Source organism: Ambystoma mexicanum, chromosome 6p (assembly GCF_040938575.1).
Source record: "Ambystoma mexicanum isolate Mex_15411 chromosome 6p, UKY_AmexF1_1, whole genome shotgun sequence".
NCBI lineage: Eukaryota > Metazoa > Chordata > Amphibia > Caudata > Ambystomatidae > Ambystoma > Ambystoma mexicanum.
Genome location: NC_090935.1, coordinates 226,970,351 through 226,992,205, shown reverse-complemented (window position 1 = coordinate 226,992,205; position 21,855 = coordinate 226,970,351).

The window sequence follows — 21,855 nt, the reverse complement described above, 5'->3', positions numbered from 1 at the left end:
GGAGAGGCAAGAGAAGCGCAGAACTCACTGCTTGCCCAGGTAAGATTTGTTATTAAGGCTGTCCTTGTTTGTTTATATTTGCAGGTTGCAGCGAACTCCGAAGATGGGCGAGGTAAGCGAAGCGCAGGATGGATTCAAGACCGGTTACTTCACAGGTAAGTGTTCTTGCTCGCTAATGCTGTTCTTGTTCTTCCAGGTATTAATGGAATCCGGATCTAGGGCTTCAGGATCGGGCCGCCGGAGAAGCAGATGAGCAGGAGCTGGATATGGTGAGCATTACACTGCAGGAGTGCAGAATAACGCGAAGTGTGTTCTGCTGTTTGGGTGTGGTTTAAACAGCCCAGGTAAAGTAGTATCAGGCCAAGTAGTTCCAGGCCCAGCCACACCCAAAACACTAGACCGCATGGCTTGGTTCTAAAGAACTGATCTGTGTAATAGGCCTCCATGTTGGATTAAGGTCCACAACTGGTATTGCTTTATTCCTGATAATGAGCCTGGCGCCAAAGGAGCCAGGACTGACTCCATGTATGTTTCTGATGGAGTTTTAAGGCCCTCGGGCCAGTGTGAAGGGCTTTAGCCCCACTGCTGCCAGAAGGCTGTTCTACCTGAGGGGGTCAGGGGCATGGAGCGTGACAGGAACAAGGCCTCAACGCAATCAAGGTTGAGATGCGTGCCATAAGGTTGATGCCTCTTCAGACCCGATATGTGCTCAACCTGCTCACGGCGATGGAGGGAGGGGTTTGCCCGAAAAATTGTGATTCTTGTGGCACATTTGTGCCTCCGAATGATGTGAAAAATTGATTCTTGGCACAAGTAATAGGGGCACTACACACCCTTGGATCGCACATGAAACTTGAAGCGGCATACAAGAGGATGACTGGTTTGAAAACCTTTTTCGCTTGGGCATCATCCTGGCTGGGGGTGCTCGTGAAAATACTGGTGCCCGTCATCATGTTCGTGTTGGTCCTTTTCTGCCCCTGCCAGCTGGGAATTTGATGTTGTACCAAAGCAGTACTTAGAAGTACCATGATGATGGTTTCAATTGGGGTATCAAATGCACCTCACGGTACAAAGGATAGTGCTGTCCAAACAGATTAACCCAACAAACCATGCATGGTGGCATTAGAGTAGCGTGTACACACTCCTGGCACCATCACTATGCCCCTGCCTGACCCAGAGCATTATTCAGAACATTGGATTGATTTAGCAGGGGGTGGGGGTTGTATGTACATGACTTGCACCCCCGAGGAGTATGCCAAGTATGGCCAGAGTTTGTGTCATGTATGCAGAGCCTGGGTTCCAAAGGAGGGATCACCACTTTATTTTGAGACTGAAAGGTTGGAGGAGCAATGCTGGCGAGGGACAAAGAAAAGTGGGCTCATAGGGGAGTTCGTTATGTAGAATTAACGAAAGGGGGGAATGTTGGGAAGGGGACACGATCTTCCCGCTAGCCCAAGTGCTTCAGAATAAGGCAAAGGCTGTCATCGGTAATTTAAGAAACCAGGGGTGAGGGGAGCCCTTAAAGGCTTCTACACAATTATATTATTGCATGTTTTGTAAGTGCAGTGCACTTGCGGGAATAGCAACCATCTTAAAGATATTAGCAGCCATATTGAAACACAAAGCTTAAATGTAGCACGGCAGCCAGAATCCCAGGCCTATGTAGCGAACATGATAGGTTGTATCCTGGGCACTGATGAGAATGGCCAGAGCTACACAGACCTATAAACCCTTCATTGTCCTAAAGTGTTGCCAACCTTCACTCCCTAGGAAGAATGTGCCCTGTAAGGCCATGGGAGAAGGGCTGAGTGTCTTTGTATGATACAATCGCATGAGAAGGAGGGCATGGGCCTCCATCCCCCACCATTCCCAACTATAAGTTATAGAACCCAAATTCCCCGGCCTTAGGACCCCTGAATTCCAAGGTATCAGCCATCCCCAGGCCACTGGTCATAAACCTGCATATGTGTAGTCTCTTCTCAACCTTCAATGGCGGGCCTCGTTTTGTTTACCTTTTTATTTGTTTTTCAATGGCCGCAAGGGAGAAGAGACTAAATGTAGTCCCTTAGCCCCTTCCATGGTGGCCATTTTGTTTGTTTACTCTTTTTCTACATTTTTAATAGCCATCATGGAAAGGGGGAAGGGACTACATGTAGTCCCTTCTCACCATTCCCATCGGCCATTTTCTTTTCTTTTTTTCTCAACTGAGAAATGGTTTCAATGCTGTTTCTCAGCTCAAGAAAAAATGCTATTAGTACCCCGATGTGCTGGGGCTAATAGCAATAGAACTCTCACTGGGGGGGCATTACCGGTTGGATAATGTCCCCAGGGCAATAGTTAGAAGCCTGAGTGAAAGCTCTCACTTCGCTCGGGCTTCTATCATTCCAGGTCATTACATGACCAGTAATGCCCCCCTCCTCGATGGCTATTGCTGAAATAAAGATTAAACGGTAGGCAAACTGGCAATGGTCCCCTTGCAACTGGTATTAGGTATGCCCCCAATGTATATTGAGGAGTTTAGACTCCCAAGGATGTGTGGGGCTATGCTTAGGGCAGGAAAAATAGCAGTAGCTCAGAAATGGAAAGCACAGGATATGCCAAGGACGGAGGAGTGGAAGCAGAAACTTTCGGACATTATTGGAAAAACTCACAGCTATAGTTCACAATCACATAGCGTCGTTTCAGGAAGAATGGGGCCTGTTGTTAAGAAAGTGCAACTTTTGACATTGTGGGATAGGACTCAATGGAAGCCACACAGGGAAATTGTGGGGATGAGCCTCCTGTTGATGACTGGCAGAGCGGGGGTCGGGGGGAAGAGTGGGAAGGAATCACGATGGAAAGCAATGATGAGCGAAACTTCATTACTCCCGGCTGGTGTACTGGATAAAGAGGAGTGAAGTCACCTAACAGCAATACAGATTCAGGGCTGAGAGGACTGATTGAGTCTGGACTTGATTGAGCACTGTGTCAAAGAGTGCCACACCACTGTAACTCCAGGTGCAATGACTTTGTGATCACTTCGTGTATTTTGATTGTTATTTTATTTCTTTTCTATGTAAAATGGGAGTGGGGAAGGGTGTGGGTGTGAGACACTATAGGTGGTTATTATGTTGCTCTTTGATTTCAATTGTAATCATATTTTTGGTCTTATGTTAATATGGAGGGTGCAGGGAAGGTTTGATGGGAGATGATATGGTTGTGCATTATTGAGCCCTTCATTGCTATTTCAGAAAAACATTAATAAAACATACTTTTAAAATATATATATATACATTTATATTCGACAGAGAATGTGGTGCCCCTTGCGCCTTAAAACCTTTAAATCGGGCATGGTGCTTTGCAGCAGAGAGGCTGAGATAGGCTGATAACATTTGACTTGCTGGATGGATTTGGATGACATTTTCTAAATAAAATGTTTGTCCCTGCCCCCTTAACTGGACATTTTGGGAACTAGTCGTTAAAAAATGAAAAGCTTATTACGAAAACATAAAAACCCAGTTTTCAGCCTACTCCCCTTCATTTTCCCATTGAGTTAAAAGTGTTGTTTTTGAACTAAAACCACTGGGACCAAATAAGAAACAATTTGGGAAGAAAAATGTATTTCTTGCCTGGTTTGGGGTAAATCCATCCAGTAGTTTTAAAAATATTCAACAGAGACATGGGGGTGCCCATTTGTTCCTTAAAGCCTTCATATATATCGGTCTTTGTGGTTGGCAGCAGAGAGACTGAAATGCTTTTCAGCGTGAAAGTCCACCATTTTCTTTGCTCGATGAGAGTGATTCCCACGATATTACTGTGAGAAGCAACAAATGAAAGAACTTAAAACACTATTTTGAGAAGGAAAAAGGATGCCATCAGCCTTTCGAATAGCGTTCTGAACATCAGAAAGATACTCAAAACTCTTGTGTTTATGAAGTCACTCCTAGGGGAGCAGCAAGCGTTTTGAATGACAGGCGCTATATAAATACCAATAGCAATAGCAATCACATCAGGCTAGAGGTTGGGAGTAGGGAGGAAGGAACCATATGAAGTTGGGTATTTGTGGGTAGGTTGGGGAGCCAGTAAAGGGTAGAACATTTTCGATTTATTAGGGGAAGACTGAGTGAATCTAACGAGATTACAGCAGCAACGCTGCAAGTTCCGCTAAGAAAGAATTTGACACATGAAGCGATGAATGATGGGGGTAATAAGAGCGGGTTAGGGAGTGGGAAAAGCAATTGAGTGGAGTTAGGGAACCTGAAAAAAGAAGGGGTCACATGTTGAGTGCCTCTGAGGACGTGGAAGACATTTACATTCTGCGCAATTGTTCCTGTTATCATGGGAATCGGTGAACCGCCATTCTACCTCAGGAATTTCTGTTGTTGGAAATGACTGTGAAATGATCGCGAGAATAAGGAGTTAGGAAAAAAAAAGGTTTAACATCTGCAGAGTAAACATATCGCCCTATAAAACAGGAAACGGGAAAGAAGTTGAATAACGAAGCAAGAAAGTATAACTGTCAAATACGTGTAAAAATAATATGCAAGTGCAAATGAGTGTTCCCGTGATGAAATTCCTAAGAAATTGTTCTTAATTACAGTGTCGAGGAATGGAATATGTTTGGTATTGTAAGTGAATGGTTGTAATTAGAGTAAATGTGAAAAGCATATTTGAAGACAAAGCGTTTTAAATGCAGGAAGGTGGTGTTCTATAGAGAACGAATCACCTTACAGTAATGTTAACTCCATGACAACATGAAATTGTATATGAATGTTTTAGATGGTTGAAATGTGATGAATTAAAATAATTTAATTGAAGAAGACTTGAGTCAGGGTATATCATTGAGGATCTGGTTGAAAAACTTAAGATATTGGATGCTCTATTAAAATAAACTATGAAATACAAAGGTTTAAAACGAAAGGAGATGGAAGGTGCACACTCACAGGTTTGAAAATAGAAGGTATCAGATCCAGGTAGAAACAGTCATAATATCTGCTGGGTGCGGGAGAGGAAAAGTGGCCCTGGCACAGGGCTAGCTAAATACACAAAGAGAGAGAAAAGAGGATCCAAACTGGAACCCTCCCATCCCCTGCACACCGTAATAATGCGTCAATACGATGCCTTAATATTAATTCAAGAAGGTACTAGTGTAAAGACACATTTAATACATTTCAATGTAGAAAACAGTTTCAACTAAAGTTAATAATGCAATCAAATCTTTAAATGTAAAAACCAGATATTGTTTATTCCAAATGCCGAAGCCAGAGAAAATTTAGTTCATTGAGGACGGTGGACGCGTTTCGAGAAGTATATTCTCTTCTTCATGAGCCAGAGATCATGTACAAGAACTAAATGAAAACAATGTAGAGAAAAGAAAAGTACAATCAGGATATTGTTGCTATTAAGTCAATTCCACAGTCGATATGGTGTTCACCATCATATAGTTCAATACTACCAGTGAAGTGACACAAACAATGTATCAACAATTGTATTGAAAAAGTACCGATATTGGGGATGAAAGTACACAGAATGAAATTCAGTTATATCCAAACCCACAAACAATCAAAACGAAGGATGGCCAATTAGTCAATGGTAAGGAAGGTGATGAATGGTGAAAAGAACGCTGAAAAAAAGGTGTTCTGAACGGAATAACAGTAGGTATGCTCACAAAGACTAGGGAAGTCCTGAGTGTTGATGCGTTTAAGGAGGTCACTCTGCATAGGTAAGGGATTTCAAATAAATGATGAATCATACAAATCATTCAGCGTGCGGTGGATGCCCAGTGGACTGTAAAAAATGGAATACAAAGCCTAAAATGAGCAAGAATTCTCAAAATGGCAACCAGCAAGATATTTGGCCTCATTACGAGGTTTGCCGGTAAGGCAAAAACGATGCCGGTATGGTAATACCGGCATCGTTTACCGTCCCGTTGCATTCCGACCCACAAACCCGGTATTAGCGGCACCCTAAATAACGATGCCACTAATAGCGGCATAAGCACGTACACGCGCCCCTTCAGGGAGCAAATACCGGCATGCCGGTAATAGGGGGAAATTCCAACCTATGCAGACATGCAAATACCGGCATAGCGAAGCCGGTAATCACAGGCTGCACGATGCCGGCCATACAGGCATCGCAGACCACCCGCAAACAGCAATTAGGATACAAGGAAGCTGCCACAGGTGCACACAATCCCCACAGGTGGAGTCAATGGAGGCTGGCCCAGTATAAACTGAGCACACCCACACACCAAACCCTCCCCCCACAGGTGGAGGCAATGTAGACTGGGCCAGTACAAAAGGAGCACACCTACACACCACAGCCCTTCCTACACCAAAATGCTACCACTAGCTGTTGTAATCATGGCGCTGGAGGACATGCCTATACTGCTACAACTACAGCAACAACAACAACTACAGCAGCAACAACAGGCAGCACAGAGGAGACACAGGTGGAGAAGGAGGGTGAGACAGGCCCAGCAATTACCACCAGCGCAGGCAGCAGTGCCTCGTAGGCAGCCACCAATCCCTTGCACCAGACCCAGCCCATTTAACCTAACCCCTGAGCAGATCCACACCCTGTACCGGTTGGACCGTGACACCATCACCACCATAGTGGACATGATACAGAACGACATTGCCAGCCACATAGAAATATGCACTGCCATCCCCCCACTACTAAAGGTGGTGTCTGTGCTCCACTTCCTGGCCACAGGCACCTACCAACACACAGTGGGCCAGCTGCATGGCATTTCACAACCACTATTTTCACGCATGCTGATCCAAGTGCTGGATGCCCCCCTGAAGCACGCAAGCACCCACATATCCCTACCACGGACTGCCCAGGAGATAGCTGAAACCAAAGTTGGCTTCCATGCACTGGCAGGAATGCCCAATTGTGTCGGTGCCATCGACTGCACCCATGTGGAATTGGTAGTCCCCCATGCCATAGAGGCAGTGTACAACAATCGCAGGCAATACCACTCCATCAATGTGCAAATGGCATGTGACTCCAGCAAGATCATCACCCATTGCTGCGCCCGATTTCCTGGATCCACACATGATGCCATGGTACTGCGCAACTCCACGCTACCCCGTCACATGGAGCGACATGCTGGACCACGTGCCTGGCTGCTTGGTGAGTTCCACAACTGTCCCATGGCTGTGCTGTGGGGTACTGATGTGTGCGAATGCAGAAGGGGGGGTGCTACTGCACCTGGGTGAAAAGGGGGGAAATAGTACACCAGGGTGGGAAAGGGGGGATAGTTCACCAGGGTGGCAATAGCCAGTGAGTGGAGAAAGCATGCAGAGCTAAACACTCCTCACCTGAACCAGCCAAACGGAACATGACACATCACTGGGCCACACATCAGAAATAATGCATATGGAAGACAACAAGTAAGAGGCACAACCAGGCCACCATGGTGACGGCAAGCAATGCATGACTGAACAGGATGGCAACTGTGGCAATGTGGGGAGTGTGACCATGCATAGTGAAGAATATACAGCATGAATTGGAGCCTAAACATTGTCGCACTACCACAGCACATCTGCCTCAGCATGCATGATTACACCCTGCATCATCTATTCACCCCCATCCAGTGTACCACACCTCATTACAGTATACATTGCATCTAGGTGACTATTTTGTATACGTACAGGGACATGTGCATGCCCACACCAAATAGCTGCTGCCATGACTGTGCTCCCTGAAGGTGGCAGTTCAGAGTGACACACACCTATTTGTATCTGCTTGCAGGTGATGGAGGATATCCCTTGAGGCCATGGCTACTTACCCCTGTGTGGAACCCGCACAACAGCCATGAAGAGGAGTACAATCGTGTGCACACTCGTACCAGTGTTGTGATTGAGCAGACCTTTGGACTGTTGAAGGCGCGGTTCCGCTGCCTAAGCAGGTCTGGTGGGGCACTCCTATATAGGCCTGAGAAGGTGGCAAAGATCACCATGGCCTGTGTCATGCTGCACAACATGTGCGTCCGGAGGAATGTACCGCTGCCACCTGACATTGACATGCATGGGCCGGGTGAGGATGAAGGGGATGGAGAGGGAGGCGAAGGAGCCCCCCTACCAGTACGTGATGCACGGGATGGCCATGCTGTACGCCAAGCACTAATTGACAAATACTTCTGAAACGCAGGTACCATGAAAGTTATGTGCCAGTGACACACTGGCTGCATGTGGCCATGCACACTTGTTTTGTTAGAAGTTCGCCACTGTACAACATTACACATTAAATGTACATGAACAAAATGAAGTATGTCCAGCCATTGATTTCCTTGCAAACAACGGGTGTATTTTTCAGACATGTGAAAATGTGAACATATTCCCCTCACAACCCCCAGTGACCTCCCTCAACCAACCGACAAACCCCAATAACACCCCAGTGAACACCCTCACCCACCCTACAAACCCCAATAACACCCCAGTGAACTCCCTCACCCACCCCACAAACCCCAAATGTCTCCAACTGTACACCAAACACTGTTCCCTTGACCAACGTCCATTTGTCCAATGGCATTGTCTGCCCACTCTACTTCTTCACTATTTTGCGATCCGGGGGTGCCATGTCCAAGCGCCGTACACTCCTCCGCGTCATCCGCATGGGGCTTGATTGGGCTGAGGTCAAAGGGGTTGTGGCAGTGGAGGTGTCAGTGGCCGGTCCCATGCCTGCCCCAAGGTGTGGGCGCTGCATTTGAGGCAGGTTTGACATCAGGGCTTGCGTAAGTGCCCCCAGACACTCCCTCATCGCAGTTGTGGATGCCTCAACAGCAGCATTGTTGGCAGCGATGGCTGTGGCAATGGCCCTCATGGAGTCATTACCATCGGCAATTTGTTGCCGTATCAGTTCGAGCATCGGTTCCTGTCGTGCCTCAACCCTTGACAGGCGAACCTCGAAGGGGTCGTTGGCAGCAGGAGTGCTGGTGGGCGGGGTGCTGGTGGGCGGGGTGCTGGTGGGCGGGGTGCTGGTAGGCAGGGTGGTGGTAGGCAGGGTGGTGTATGGCACTTGCGTGGTACCCACGTCCAGGGCACAGTCCTCCTCAAAGAGGCATATGTCTCACTCTCCAAGGTCCAAGTCGTGGAGGCATGGATTGTCGCTGCACTCGGCCTCTGTAGGGGGGGGGCTGGTAATGGGGCTTGGGGTGGGTGTGGTTGACATGACTGTGTCACCCTCATTCTCCACATCAGCATCCACAACGTCCGCGGTGGTTGGCGGAGCGGGAATGGAAACGCCTTCCACTGTTGTGGGTGGCTGCTGCTGGACTCTGGCTGTAGCTGTTTCCTGCTGGCTTTCTTCCTGGTGTGGCACACTGCCTGTTGGTCTGGGCAGTTTCTGGGGCTGGGTGGTGGCAGTGGCCTTGGTCCCTTGCTGTGAAGTAGATGCACTTGCACCCCTGTCCTGCCTGCCATCTTCCTCATCGGTGCCTGGGGGATAGAAGAGATGCAGGTCATCAGTGATGGTGTCACATGGCAGCGATAATCTATTGCGCTGTGATATGGTCATACATTCATGCATCCAATTATTACAGGGATGTGGCATTTGGTGTTCTGAGGGGGCATGTGGGCAATCAATGCATGGCTGGTGGCATGGCATTGGTATGGTGTCTGTGTGGTGAGTTACATGGGCACGGTCGGGTCATGTTGCACATGTGTTGGGATTGGAATTGGCACTCAGCATGCATTTGTGTGTGGCAGGGTGTGGCACACATTCTTGACTGGATATGTTGATGTGGGCCTGGGACATGCATTGCCTTGCCTAGTCTCACTTCCACGTCACTTGTGCCACATCTTGTTTACCCTACAGGCATGTGATGGGTCACTCACCTTCTTCTGGGGATGATGCGGCGCCCACCTCCTGCTCTCCGATTCCCTCGATGGATTTGGGATCTATAAAGGTACTGGCTGTCTTCTCCCATTGAGTCAACTTCACAGGTGAGTGTGGCCCCCCGCCTGTCGCCATGGCGGCCCTCCTGTTGTCTGCCAGGATCTTCCTCACCCTGAGAAGGAGGTCATCCCACCACTTGCGACAGTCGCGCACACTCCTGGGGGTGGTTCCCACTGCCGACACCCTCTGTGCGACCTCCTGCCAGACTTCCTTCTTTTTGGTCTGGGCCGCATGCTTCATGTCAGTACTCCTGATGGTGTCCGCATGCTGGGCCAGGGTGTCGGCGAGCATGCTGAGCTCAGCGTCTGAAAAATGCTGTTTGCGCTTCCTGGGGGTCGTCTTCCTGGTTGCCTTGGACATCTTGGTTATTTTCTGCCACAGCACAACACAAAAGGACTGGTGGTTGGGGAGGATGGCAATGGATGTGTTTTTAAAGATGGCTGCCGGCCCATTTCCCGTTCCTGCGCGATGATGTAATTTCCGGGTCCGTTTTTTGCGAACACGGTATTACCATGACGGTATTACCATGCCGGTATTTAGGGGTTGGTATGAGGCGGTACCGGTATGGGCGGATCCCGCGATGCCGGTGTAGGGGTGTTGGAGGCCCTTTAGCGGCATGGCGGTCTTACCATTACCGGCATGGGGGAATGTGCTATTAGCGTGTTCATACGAGCACGGACCCGCTCATTCCGGCATGCCGGTAATGAACCCGCTTTTACCGGGCTACTCGTAATGAGGCCCATAGAGTAAAGGGACAAACGCTCACCATTGCGAGATGAATATACGACTTGGAGTCTCAAGATTCTGCCCGGCAGGTGCCGTGGGCGACGGACGACCATTAATCAAGTATCAGTAGTGATATAGTGCCTGGATCTGTAAACGGAGCATCTCTGCCTAAGCATGATTAAAATATTAGAGCGATAAACGTATGTTAAATGTAGGTGCTCAAACTTACTGTGCCAGCAGCGTGATGTACGGTCCAAATAATCTACATCCGGCATGCAGTAATGGTTCAATGCAGGTCGCGCAGCCCAGCCGTGGGTGTGCGGTCGTAGGTGGAGATTGCTGCTATGAGAGGGACGCTTCCCGTGAAGCGAGAGTTTCTCTAGCATGCAGTACCCAGTCTATCAAGGCCGTCGTGCATCGAAACAGAATACGGACTAACAGGTGGGATTGTGTTACAAAAATGGTAAACAAGTGTCAGTGCAAAGCGGCGGCCATATTGAAACTGATGATGCCCATACGAATACTAGATGAGTAATGCTATGGTTGGTCTGGAATTGAATGGAGTGAATATAATCAATGGGATACGAATCAAAAAGTAGAAGAAAATCAGTAAAATTTGACCATCTGGGTTCCAGTGGGGTGGCTTTGAATTTACAAAGTGTAAAAAGTGGTGAAGAATATGTAACTGTTATATGGTGAGTTCCACAGAATGGAGCAGTTTCTATTATACAATGTCATGTCACATGGTAGTATATAGCGGTTCATCAACGGTATTTGCGTGTAGATACTAATTACACAATGGATAGAGATGGATTAGACACATATAGAGCCTGATTGGACAGAGAGGCAACATTAAAGTATGTTAACCATGTCAGATGAAAGATTTCAAGGAAAATTCATTGTTAAGACCCCTAGGGAGTAACGTGTTCAATGTGTGAATCCAGTACTACTCTCTATGCGAGAGAATGGATAGATAGTCACCACCCTTATAGGGTTTTTTAACTACTTCAAGGACTTGAAATTTGAGCTGAGCATCTGTGTGGTTGTTTTCCATAAAGTGTCTCGAGAGAGGTGATTTTATGTTTCTGCACCTGATGTTCGATTTATGCTCTGTGAGAAGTTCTTTAACAGATCTTGTTGTTTGACCCACATAGAGTTTGCCACAGGGGCATTTGATCGCATAGATCACTCCAGTGGACATGCAGGTAGCGTAGTGCCGTAGTTTAATCTTTTTACCAGTGCATGGGTGAACGATATTATCACCTTTGCTGATGTTGTTGCAGTGTGAGCAGCAGAGACAAGGTAAAGTTCCCATTTTTTTGGTTTGTAGAACCATTTGTTTGTCCTTAGGTGGTATTTCTGCTCTTACTAGTGTATCCCTGAGATTCCTACCACGTCTGAAGGCAATCATGGGTGCTTTAGGGAATAGTTCCTTGAGTGTCTGATCATTGTGGAGAATGCTCCAATGTTTCCTGATGGTTTTACCTACTTGAATGCTTTGTCTTGAGTATTTGGCGATATGGAGCAGTGGTGTTTCCTTCGTTTTAATTTTAGGGACAAGGAGTTGTTCTTTGCTAATGAGTTCAGACATTTCTTTGGCTTCCTCAAGAATTGTATCTGGTTATCCTCTGGCTTTAAATTTCTCAAGTAGTTTACTGCTTTCTGTATCAAGGCCGGCCGGATCCGAAATTATGCGTTTCAATCTCAAGATTTGACTGAATGGTAGGCTTTTCAACATTGATTTCGGGGGATGGCTTGTAAAGTGCAACACATTATTTGCATCAGTTGGTTTATGGTAAATAGTGGTCCAGATACGGTTTTCTTTGATTTCCATGTCCACATCCAGAAAGTGTAAATGAGGTGCCCCTATCTCCATGGTGAACTTGATATTGTTGTGGATGGTGTTCATGTAGTTAAAGAAGGAGTCCAGTTTGTCACGTGTCCCGCACCAGATACTAAAAATGTCATCAATGTATTGTTTCCACATTAGGATCTTGTGTGACCATTCAGGATGGTCCAGTACATGTTGATGTTCCAGTCTGTACATAAATGTGTTGGCGTAAACTGGGGCCATAGAGGAGCCCATAGAGGTGCCAGTTGTCTGTAGAAAGAATTTACCTTGAAATTGGAAATAGCTGTTGAAAAGTATAATCTCCAGAAATTTCAAGATCAAACTGTTGTTTCCCGTACTGTTAGCTATTGGAAATTAACCATTGAACTGCACGTATACCTTCCTCATGAGGAATGGATGTGTATAAGCTACACACATCCCTACTGAAAATTATACAGTCGACACTCAAAGCTGTGATATTAATACAGTTGAGGAAATCGGTTGTATCTCTCAGATATGTAGGGGTGTCTTGAACAAGTTTTTGGAGTGATCTATCCACATAGATAGCAAGTGGGTCGAAGATGCTATCCGATCCTGCTACTATGGGTCTCAACTGAGGGTTGGTAGGGTTCTTGTGGATCTTCGGGAGACCGTAAAAAACGGGGGTGATAGGATGTTGGTTGAATAAGAATTCTCCTGTCTTAACGTCGATCCAATTGAGGTCCAATGCTTCTTCGATAGTGCTTTTGATCAGTATCTTGATTTTATTGATGGGGTCTCCATCTAATTTAGAGTAGTTGTTGTCATCATTATACATAAATACAAAGGTTTGTCATAATTTTTTTTTAAAAAAGCATGTGACAACTGAGAGAAGTCACACTATATAAGGATCTACAACATAGGACTGGCGGAATACTTTTTTTTTTGTATTAAGATCTTCAGTGCCTGCATCTACTGGGCAGGGGGACAATAGGTGTTTAGTAACAGCATTAATTGTGTGACATGGCCACTTCCACAAGGCCTAGTAGTTAGAAATTAACATAGAGTGTTGCTATATAATAAGAGCTTTGTATTACAGTGGAGTTACACTGCAAAAAAGTGCGGGAGAGATTGGGTCATCCTAATAATAGATACCACAACATTGATGACTGAAAACATTTTGATTCACCTCCACGCATTAGAAGAAATAAAGAAAATAGTCCCCTTAGATAAGTTTGGAACGCCTGTCAAAATTTGGAGACTTATTTCTTCAACCTCTGGTACGCAAAATGGCATCGTACATACAAGATACAACACAGATCAGCAAGGAAATAGAAGGTACACCATTTTACCCTGCAAAATAACTACTACTAGATCTGGACGTAGTAGCCCTATATACGAGCATTCTCCAAAAGAGCAGTGTAGAGGAGCAGCTGAATGCCTCTACACGAAGTCCCGCCTCCATCCTGCCTACATGTTGGAAACCAAAGGTCGCGACTTGCACAACACCAATGATGGTGCCTATTCCACAAAGAGTCTTTGAGAAAAGGTATCCATTGAGAAAACCCTATCTGATGTACCCCCCGGAGAACTGACAATCTCCTGGAAGAAATCCCCGAAAGGAATATGAAGATGAATGAAAGAGGAGATTAGTGATGTCACAAGAAGCAAGCGTGATGCACTGAGAAGAGTGGCTGCAGTGGAGGATGTGTAGGCCTTATAGAATCTGATGAGGAAATAAAGAATCGAGTAAACTTTCCTTTGCAGAATGAAGATTGCACGTGTGAAGAGTACTGCAGAAAATACAAGCTGTTTTAATACCTGTACAGACGCTGCAATGCAAGTAGACAAAGTCATCTTAGAGGCTAGCTATACGTAGTGAATAGACTGCAGGTGGTGCCGCCATTATATAGAAGCTGGAAGTTTGATGTCACAATTTTTGTAAGCTCAAACCCACGGAGAAGGAAGGATTAATAGCAATGAGTGTGTCGCAGCAAGAAAGTAGCTGAAGATTGAGGAAAGACCGAGAAGGCTGTCTGGCTTGGTGGCAAAGGCTGAAGCAGCCAAGAACTGGTTATCTATCCTTCAAGAACAGTGGACGCGAGAAGCGGAACTATCCCTTATTAAGGTGCAAGGAAGAGACACCATGAGTGCCAAGTTGTATTCATTTAATACTATTAAATGCGAGAATGGGAGCTAAAGCATGGCCTGCTGTCACATGGGTTAGATGTAAATAGAAACTGGTCATGCAGCACCAGACTTCAGATAAGAACGTGCTCACACTCCCATGAATTCTCTGGCGCAAGGATACTTAGCAAGGCCAAGGACAAAGACAATTTGAATGGCAGAAAGCATGAGTGATGATAGATGTCGGGCTAATTGGGTGGGGAGATGTGGTCAAGTCCACCCACCGACACCTGGGGTACCAGCTTACATGCTGCTAATGAGCCGAATATACCAGAAGGACTTGAGCGTGCCAACCAATTGTAGAAGGCTGTATAATGAAGTGCCTAATAGTTTGAGAGCCAATTATATACTGTGTACCTCAAACTGTTGAAGATGACGCACTAGGGGTGGGCATAAGTTGTTCACCTGATTGAAGAGATCCAATCACAATGCAACCCTTAAAGAAAGTATACTTAGGTGTTCCCCTTGAACCAACCACAATACCCCATAGGTTTCCTTAGTTTGCCACGTAGTATGACGTCATGTATGATGAGTTTTTACTATTAAAGTGTAATTCTTTATGAAACACATTGAGAGATATGCTGTGCGACATCCGTTAATGTCCATTGTAACTCCGTGATTTAGACCATTGAAAATAAAACGGTCAGATGAGACATTTTGCCAACTTCCTGAGTCGGTCTTATTATTTGGTGTAAGAGTTATTCTGCATCCCCATCCCTACATTATGTGTTACCGAATTTAAGGACTTGGAAGGATTCAGCCTCAATTAATATGCTGGAAGAACAACTACTATCAGAACAAGGTGTAATGTCGACACTGGCTTCCTTTATCCTATGGTGCGCAGAAATGGCGCTAACTGAATATTTGTTCCACTTTAATGTATAATTTTATCAACAGCTATGGGTGCTAAATTGGCACCTACTGTAGCCAATTTGTACATGGAGACATTCGAATTAAACAAAATCTTTAGTGTAGATAATCCATACCAGAAACATGTACAACTGTGTAGACGCCATATATAGAGGATGTCCTAGTGGTGTGGAAGGGGAGTGAGGTTGAGGCTGATGATTTATGTGGATGGATTAATCATCAAGACAGCTTTCTTAAATCCACTCATAACCATAGCAATAAAGAACTGAACCTCCTGGATATTACCATCACAGATGAAAAAGAAAAGAATGTACTTTTTGTAAAGCCTTTTCATAAACCAACGGATTGTAACTCATTACTCCACTATGACAGTTTCCACCCACGCCATGTACAAGACAACTTGCCATTGGGACAACTCCTTCGGTTAAGAAGAAACTGCAACAAGAAAAGGCATTTCAAGAAAGAAGCAAACAAATTAAGAACTAAACTTCACAAAAGAGGGTACCTGAGTGATTTAACATCAAAAGCACTGAAAAGAGCGTCCAACACTAGCCGGGAATCGTTATTGCAATATAAAGAATGGTTAACCAAGAAGGGAGACAAGAAACTGGTGTTTGTTAATACCTATAGTATTATAGGCGCAGCTTCACCTCACTGATGAGGCCCAACAAGGCTGAAACACGTGTATGGGGTTGCTGTTGGTACTCTTGTTCAGAGAGGAATTGCCATAGCATTTCGGTGCTGGACTGCCCAGGTGGGCGGGACAAAGACTGATATGCAAATGGATATTTCACATCTGTGAAAGGTACAGTGAGCAAAAAGCATGTGCTGCAAACTCTCATCTCAGAACAGGTTATCATGCCATGTTTTTTCTGGAGAGGAGCGCCTGCTACCTTTTTTTTTGAAGCTCTCTTACTAGATGTGTCAAAAATAATTAACTATGCAAAATGACACTTCTCAACTCCGTAATGCTTACTACGTGGAATCTTGCCTACACATACTATAGACGCCAAGATACCAATACCCAGATCCCTTTTTTCGGATGCTCGAACTAGGTGGTTAGTAAACAGAACAGTTTCCCACTATGTAATATGCACGATGTGTAACATCAATATGCATGTGTTTGCCACAGTACCCAAGTGAGTAAAAGAACTAGATAGTATATAAGTGAAGAGACTGCAAGGACTCACAGGCCTTAAGGCCCAACAGCTGATCATGAACCTCTTGGTATCGGATTTGTAGTCAGTATAGAAATAGGACTGAAAGCAACCGACGACGAGGGAGTTAACCTCATGGTACATGCATAGTCGAACTAAACGGAGATAAGGGACTGTGTCATGAAACGCCAGCAGATGACTCAGATTTTAAATACACCATTGAACAGCAGGCGGAAGGACTGAAATTATCAGCGAGTGCAGGATACAGCGTGAATTGCAAGCTCTGCGTAAACCGAAAGCCGGACTATCTACTAATTCGGGTAAGGACACTGATAAGTTATTGAAAGTTATTGAGTGAGACAGGGTAGACCACAGACACAGGTGGAAAACGAATATGTGGGGTTTCTTTGTCCCCCCACCCTTTACAGAACCAGATCCATAGAGACACAGTGATCAGCAGTACAGAATTTGTGCTAATGGCGAGAAGCATGACTCTGCACAGTTTGATTACAATCCAAGTAGCCATGTGACCCCAGATTGACAACAGGGTAAGGAAACTATTGTTAAGTATGACCACTATACCTTATGGCTAGAAGTACTGAGTGGCAGTAAGGCTATGGGTATTGAATGGTAATGTGATTAATAGGGACCCTGGGACACAGTGCACGTGAAGTCGCTGAGACCCCACCTCAGAGATCTTGACTTTAATTGGGAATGGTTGCCTGAGTTTGACTAGATGCATTAAGTAGTGGGAGTTTGCCCATCTCAATGTACAGGGTTGCTCTTTATCCAAGAATCAGTAACTTGGGCAGCCTCAACCCAATTCTGTTGAACGCTACTGACTTAGCCATAAAAGAGAGATTTTGGGGTTTTAATTGGAGTTGATATGCTAAATACAACTAATTGGTAGCTGTTGGTAACAATCAACAGTGGTGAGTTGTGAGCAACAAGGAAACACAATTGAAATGTGATGTTAATAAGAGTATTATAAACTTTTAGTGCATATTTAAAATGCAGGACACATGGTAACTGATACACATGTTCATGTCATTTCTGAAGAGATTTTTGGGTTTATCCCCACCAAACAAACCCAGATCTATCTATCGAGTTAAGGAGATCAAGGGAATAAATTGGACTAATTATCATGATCCAGAGACTGTAAACAAGGGAAGCAGGAGATAGCAAATCCCTGAAGAATTTCCTACAGTCGTTTTTTTAAATTAGAAGAAGGAATGAAACATGTTGGGTGCATGAAGTATGAGTAGTATGATTGATTGAATTTGTTGTTTAGAGTTAGAACTGTATGCATCAAGTCACTGGATTCACTATTAAGCATGAGGCACTTTAGTTATTCCTTTGTGTTGTATTGCTATGCGTACTTCCCTTTTTGGATTTTTTTAGAGATATTTAAATCTAATAAAGATGATATTTTTGTACATTAATGGATTTAGTGGTCCTTTATAAGTGTTGTAATGTAATAGTGCTATGTAGGGTGCAACCTAAAAACTTCTGAAACAACCTGACCCAGTAACACAATTGTTAATATTAGGTTAGTAACCTGCAGAGGCGTTGTTGAACTGGGTCGCTATATTTTCCCTCTAGTCTCTATTTTTGTTTTTGAGTGACTTGGCCAGTGGCCGTGGCTTGTGGGCTCAAAAGAAAGATGTTGGTGCAACACATACAGAGGCCATGGCCGAAGGCCATAGCTAGTGAGGCCTCAAGAAATTATGCAACATGTTCACCTGTGGCCACTGGCCATGGCTTAAGGCCATGGCTAGTGGGCCCAAAAGAAAACTATTGTTATAAAATGTACAGTGGCCACAGCAGAAGGTCATGGCTAGTGGGCCCTGAGGAAACTAAGGTATAGCCTAACCCTTGAAATGCAGTAAAAAAACAATTTGTTAAGAGAGCATTAAGGGGTTCAAATTTAACGTAAAAAGCCTGAAATTCAGCACTTGCATTTCAATCAAGTCTTCCTAGGAGAAGAAAATGCCTCACAGAAACCAAACAGTGATGGGGGAATTGTCAGTGAGGAAGAAAAGCAATTGAGAGGAGTGGGGTGAACATGGAAAGAGGAGGAGGGCGCTTGGTGAGGGCCTGTGAGGACAGGGAAGAGTTTGGGATTTTTGAGTGTTGCCGGGGGAATACCGGGGGAATCCCACAGGCATGGGTAGTCCAATGCCACTATGTGTAGTTCCTTGCCATTATCATGGGAATTCCATTGGAATGGGGAGAGAGTAAAAAAATGTACAGTGATCACATCTCCTAGGCAGGGGACAATGTGTATCTGTGCTGAAGGTCATGGTTAGTGGGCCCCAAAGAAACCTATAGGTGCACATGTACAGTGGCCACGGCCAAAGGCCATGGCTAGTGTTCCCAATGAAACCTATTGGTGAAACATGTACAGTGGCCATGGCTGAAGGCCATGGCTAGTGGGCCCCAAAGAAACCTATAGGTGCACATGTACAGTGGCCACGGCCGAAGATCATGGTCAGTGATGTTATCAGTGTGGTCATACAGTGCGCAACAGGGGGCGCATAGTTAAGGTGGGCTTGCTCAATGTGCAATTGCTGAATTACCAGGGTTTTGTTGCATTAAATCTGATCACCTTAACTCTCTCTTAACCTAGGTTTTTTCACTGAATATATATATATATATGCATATGCATACATATATTCACTGAAAAAACTTTGTTAAAGGGACGTTATGTTTAAGTTGCAGTAGGAAAAACATATGAAATTGATTGAAAAAATCTTTGTTAAAGGGATGTTTTGGTTACAAGGTAAAATCGAAAAACCAAAGAAATTTGACAGTTAGGGTAAACTGTGCAACCATAACTCGTTACAACGCCAAGCACTTTTAAGACTAACACAGAGGACATCAAAGATGATATCACAAATGGTATCATCAATGACCTCACTGATGACATCACGTATTAGTTGTTTTGTTCAGTGACAGTAAAAATTTTAAGCAGAGATCTTGATCTCGTCATACTGCATTGAAAACATGATATGCATACTCTAAAGGTGCTGTATATGTAGACCTTTACCTTGTGCTATGTTTTGAAGGTAATTTTATTAGGGTTTGGCCTGAGTATGTGGTGCATATACATGGAACAATAAGTAGGCCCCCGACAGACAATAACATGTGTTTACATGATGATGAACTCATAATGATGAACTAATCTTAGTGTCATTTTCTGATCATAGTATTTGTTTCCTCTTTACTAGAGTTTCTCTGCATGTGCCTCAGATTTGTATGCATTAATGCTCTCCATGTATATTGTTAGTACTAACACATGTCTGTAGTAATTCTTGTATTGTTAGCAGTTAATTCCAAGTTTCACATTAGTCAAGATTCCGCTAGACATAGAGATATGATTCTACTGGGCAAACATACCAGATAAAAAAGTACTCTATTTCTATGGTCCATTCTGCGATTGCTATGTTTATGTATTACTAGCAAAACAATACTGGTACTCCGCACAGGTTCTGCAGACAGATATGATAACACTCATCAATTGTTGAAAATCAATGATCCTGTAGGTCACTGTTCTGATTCACTTATTGCTTGAAATACTTTGCACTCTGAGGTAAACTGCACTGAGAATGGGCATGTGTGGCTGGCTGACATTCCCGGAGGCAGACGTTGGGGGGAGGTAAGAGTTACTGTGCTGCTGCACACTGGGAACTTCTGTGCACTCTCCCCACCTGTTGGCCCACCCTGGCGCCTTGAAACATGGTTTTCCAGGTGGGAGCTTCAAGTTTATTTCCTTGCATCAAGACGCTTCAAATTAGCTGTGTCCAGTCCTTCTACGACCACATTGATGTTTTGCCGATTTCAAGCAACCATCTCATGTGTGAAGGCGCTGAAATTCAGGGAAAGAGGTGGGGTATCCAAATATCACATAGCCAGTAATGCCCAGAGGGTCCTAGCAGGTAACTTTGCAAAATGTGGAGCAGATTGGTGGAACAGTGTGGGATTGTATAAGGAACAAACTAATAGATTTTCTTTATATATACAGATTAGATTGCTGTTTTAACAGCAAAACTTCAGTCGAACATTTCTATTTCAATAAGTACATTTTGTGACAGAGTAGTTCATGAGAGGCCTCCCGATCATCCTTCATACGTTGCTACCAATACTCTAAACAGAACTCTGTGTATGGAATTTCATGTGTGATTTCATTAGTGATGTCATCGATGATACCATTTGTGAGGTCATCTTTGATGTCCTGGATGTTAGTTTCACCAGTGCATGGCAATTGCGTAAGTTATGATTGCATAGCTTACTATAAGTGGCAAATTTTGTTGGTTTTTCGATTTTACTCTGCAACCATAACGTCCCTTTTACAAAGTTTTTCAATGAATTTGATAGGATTTCTTACTGCAACTTAAACATAACGTCCCTTTAACAAAGTTTTTTCAGTGAATTGCAGAGTTTTTTTATTAGTGTAATTTAACCATAATGTCCCTTTAACAAACTTTTTTCTGTGAATTTCATGGGTTTTTAATTAGTGCAACTTAACCATAACTTCCCTTTAACACTGAGTTTCAATGGTTTTTGTAAGTGAAAATGTTTCATGATGTTACAGCACTGTCCTCCTGTAATATATATGAAAGGACTATAAAACTCCTTTCGCAAACATATATTTTGCAGCGCATATTGATGTGTGTAATTGTCAGCAGTGCATGCTGGGGATGCAAGCCATGATGTAATTGCCTAGGGCATGAGGCTCGACCAGGGCCTCGGCCCCATCAAACCACCCCCATTATCCACTGCACTTAGCCTGCATCCTGGTTTTATAGTTTTCACTATATCCCATAGTGTGACCAATTGCCAGTGTTCATGGCTTGTTGCCATGGCCAGTGTCCACAATTGGTTGATTGATTGATTTGTTATTTATTATGCGCCTATACACAAGTGTTTCAAGGCACAACCAGGCAAGGGAGGGGGAATAAAGGGAGGACACGACAGCAATCTTACTATGTTTAGTTTCATTTAGATCGGGCAAGTGCGCAACAAGAAGGGGAGAGGGTACAGGGCGAAGTGCACCCAGAGCAGCAGAACCCTGAGTTAAGTGCAAGGAAGATTGGAACTACAGGGGGAAATTCCAGCCCAGTAGTGCAACGTTAGCCAGGCGGCAGTGCAAGGTGGCCCAGGCGGCAAGTGCAGGGGCTTGGTGTCCTTTAAGACTCAGAGGAAACAGATCAGCCAGTCAGC